Source organism: Arachis duranensis, chromosome 10, assembly GCF_000817695.3.
Source record: "Arachis duranensis cultivar V14167 chromosome 10, aradu.V14167.gnm2.J7QH, whole genome shotgun sequence".
NCBI classification, from domain to species: domain Eukaryota; kingdom Viridiplantae; phylum Streptophyta; class Magnoliopsida; order Fabales; family Fabaceae; genus Arachis; species Arachis duranensis.
The window spans coordinates 58,006,524-58,010,171 of record NC_029781.3 but is presented as its reverse complement, the minus strand read 5'-3'; the positions used below and the strand labels follow the sequence as shown (position 1 = coordinate 58,010,171).

The 3,648-nt window shown below is 40.6% G+C and overlaps 1 non-coding gene across 1 annotated transcript; it reads left to right on the top strand.

The window, feature by feature from the left end:
• Positions 1-1,925: 1,925 nt before the first annotated feature.
• LOC127743717 (small nucleolar RNA R71) lies at positions 1,926-2,029 on the top strand. Its single transcript, XR_008005100.1, has one exon. It is a non-coding gene; the product is annotated as a small nucleolar RNA R71 (small nucleolar RNA).
• The last annotated feature ends 1,619 nt before the right edge of the window (positions 2,030-3,648 follow it).

Below are 3,648 nucleotides of genomic sequence, written 5' to 3'. Positions count from 1 at the left end.
CTTGGCTGAGAGCTGAGTTTATGATTACTGGAAAGCTTCTATTTTCTCCCAGGTATGCATATTTGAGGGTTGGTGGCAATTCCTTCAGTTTAAGTTTGGGTGCTTCTTTCTCTTCATTCTTTCCTTCTAGTGTCCCCTGGTCATGGACCTCAGCTGTTGCTACCTCTTCGCTCAATGTTGATTCATCTTCTTCTGTTAACTCCTTAATTTTTTCCTCCTCCAGAGTTTCTTGTAATATAGCTTCCATTGAATCCAACCTCATACACTCTCCTAATGAGTCTTGTGGGTAACTTATGGCCTTGAACACATTGAATATCATCTTCTCATCATGCAATCTAAGAGTAAGTTCACCCTTTTGGACGTCAATAATGGCTTCGGCAGTGGCTAAGAATGGCCTTCCCAAAATGATGGATGCTTTAGCTTCCTCTTCCATGCCTAGCACTACAAAGTATGCTGGAAAAATAAAGTCTCCCACCTTTACCAACAAATCCTCCACTATTCCCTGAGGAAATTTGAATGTTGGTCTGCCAATTGTAGGGCCATCCTAGTCGGTTTGGCTTCCTCAATCTTCATTCTTTTCATCATTGCCGAAGACATCAAATTTATGCTGGCTCCTAGATCGCACAGGGCCTTCTCCACTGTGATCTCTCCTATGATACAAGGAATTTGGAAGCTCCCTGGATCCTTCAATTTTTGGGGTAACTTGTGCTGAATAATGGCACTACATTCTTCGGTTAACACCACCGTCTCGTTGTTTCTCTAGCTTCTCTTTTTAGTCATCAACTCCTTCAAGAACTTAGCATAAAGCGCCATTTGCTCTATTGCTTCTGCAAAGGGTATGTTGATTTGTAACCTTTTGAAGATTTCCAAGAATCTTGAAAATTGGCTATCATCTCCCATCTTCTTCAATTGCTGAGGATATGGGGCTTTTGGAGGATATGACCTCAGCACCTCTTCTTCTCGATTTGTATTAGAAGGGATGACTTGATCTTCTTTTTGTTCTATTTCCCTTTTGTCCGAATTCTCCGCTAATGGTGTCTTAGAAGTCTCATTCAATTCCTTCCCACTTCTGAGGGTGATGGCTTGGCATTCCTCCCTTGGGTTTGGATTTTAATGTTATAGCAATTGGATTGGCTAGGGATTTGCTTGAACAGGTAGCCGATTTGTGCCTCGAGTTTCTTGATGGCAGCATCTTGATTTTGCATATTAGATCTCACTTCTTCTTGGAATGCCTTGCTATCTTTGACTTCCTTGTATAAACTTTCAAGTAAGGTTTCAATTCTAGAGAGTTTATCCTCATAGTATGATGGTGGGTTTGGGTTATAAGAGTGAGGGTGATCATGCTGGTTTTGATATGGGTGTTAAGGAGTGTGGTTAGGTGGTTGTTGATATGATCTTTGTGATGAATGTTGGTGGACAGCATGGTTTTTAGGAATGTGATTTTGACATCTCTGATCTTGGCCATGGTCTTGTTGGTTTCACCACCCAAAGTTGGGGTGGTTCTTCAATCCTGGATTGTAAGTTTTGGAGTATGGATCATGATTTTGCCTTGGTGAATTGCCAACGTAGCTGGCTTGCTCCCATTCACCTCCTTCCTCTGTGTTTACTCCTTCTTGGGTTGATGATTGTGTGGTGACTACTGCAACTTGGTTCTTCTCCATTTGCTTTGTAAGGTCAGCTAGTTGCTTGGCAATCATCTTGTTTTGAGCTAGTAGTGCATCAACATGGTTCAGTTCCATTACACCTCGAGTGTTTCTCCTCTCAGAAGCATAGAAGTAGTCATTCTCAGCTACAGTCTCAATAACATCTATGGCATCTTCAATGGTCTTCTTCTTGTTCAAAGATCCTCCGGATGAGTGGTCTACTGCCTTCTTCGATTCATATGAGAGTCCCTCATAGAAAATATGCAGCTGTACACATTCAACATGTCCAGTGGGCACCTTCTTGTCAAATCCTTAAACCTCTCCCATGCTTCGTAGAGAGTCTCACCATCTTGTTGCCTGAAAGTTTGTACCTCAGCTCTCAGCTTGTTGATCCTTTGAGGAGGGTAGAACCTTGCCAAGAATTTATTCACTACATCTTTCTATGCTGTTAAACTCTCCTTTGGAAAAGACTCCAACCATTTAGACGCCTTGTCCATGAGTGAAAAGGGGAACAAGAGCAATCTGTAAACATCTAGGTGGATGCCATTAGACTTCACGGTGTCACATATTCTTAGGAAGGTGGTTAAATATTGATTTGGGTTTTCTTGGGCACTTCCTCCGAATGAACAGTTGTTCTGAACAAGGGTGATGAGCTGGGGTTTTAGCTCAAAGTTGTTAGCATGTATGGTTGGCTTTTGGATGCCGCTTCCAGAGTTGCCTGGGTCTGGGTTGATGTAAGATCCTAGAACCCTTCTTCCTGGCTCAGCATGATTCACATGGCCATCTCTGGCATGGTTATGAGCTTCTCCTTCATGGTTATCCTCCATGATTGTTTCAAAGAATTCCTCCTCTTCATCTGCTCCAACAACTCTTTTGCCTCTTGCTTCCCTCCTTTTTTCTAAGGAGAGTCCTCTCAGGTTCAAAATCAAAGGGTGTTGAAGCTCTGCTTCTTCTACCTGTCATACAACCAGCACAGCTCACAGCAAGAAAGAAATTGCAGAAATTATAATGGTTAAAGTGATTGTTAGTGTGAGTGGTGCAAATTGTCAAACAGTTAGTGGGTTAGTGAACAGAATTGTAAACAATGCGGGGAAAAAAAAGGGGAGATAAGGAAAGGGAAGAAGTAACTGTAACTGAAAGTAAACAGCTAAACAAAATGAACAAAACAAAAATAATGCTCAATCTAGTAATCTTCCAACTTAATCATTGTTGATTCAAAATCAATCCCTGGCAATGGCGCCTTAAACTTGATGCATGGGGATTTGCTCTCAACAAATTTCCTTTGGCAAGTATACCGAATTGTCATCAAGTAAAAACTCACAATAGAGTGAGGTTGAATCCCACAGAGATTGATTGGTCAAGCAATTTTAATTGGAAGAATGTTCTAGTTGAGCTAAGCAGATAGTGGATATAGAATTGCAGAAAATTAAATGGCGGGAAAGTAAATGATAGAAAATAAAGTGCAGAATCTTAAATGGGGAATTATGGTGATTAGCATGAAAGTAAATGACAGAAAGTAAAGAGAATGGGTAAGATCAGAAATAGAGAAATCATTGGGTTCAGGAGGTGTTGTATTCTCCGGATCAAGTTTATTCTCATCTCTTCCTCAATCAATGCATTCAATAGTGGGAATTTCAGATAGTGGGAATTTCAGATAGGTGTATGGAGGTGCTGTGTTCCTTCTGAATCTCTGGTTTCCTACTGCTTTTATCCAATCTTTGTCACTCCAATCTTTTATCTATGGTCCAAATGCTTTGTCACAGCACGGCTAATCATCTGTCGGTTCGCGATCATGTTGGAATAGAATCCCTTGATTCTTTTGCGTTTGTCATCACGCCCAACAATCGCAAGTTTGAAGCTCATCACATTCATTCAATTTCGGAATCCTACTCGGAATACTTGATGACAAGTCATCATATACCTATTTTTCAATGCTTTTTCATACAAGAAATTGATTATTAGTGCTTAAATATTTCATTCTTTTGTGCTTAATTAGAATATTTCC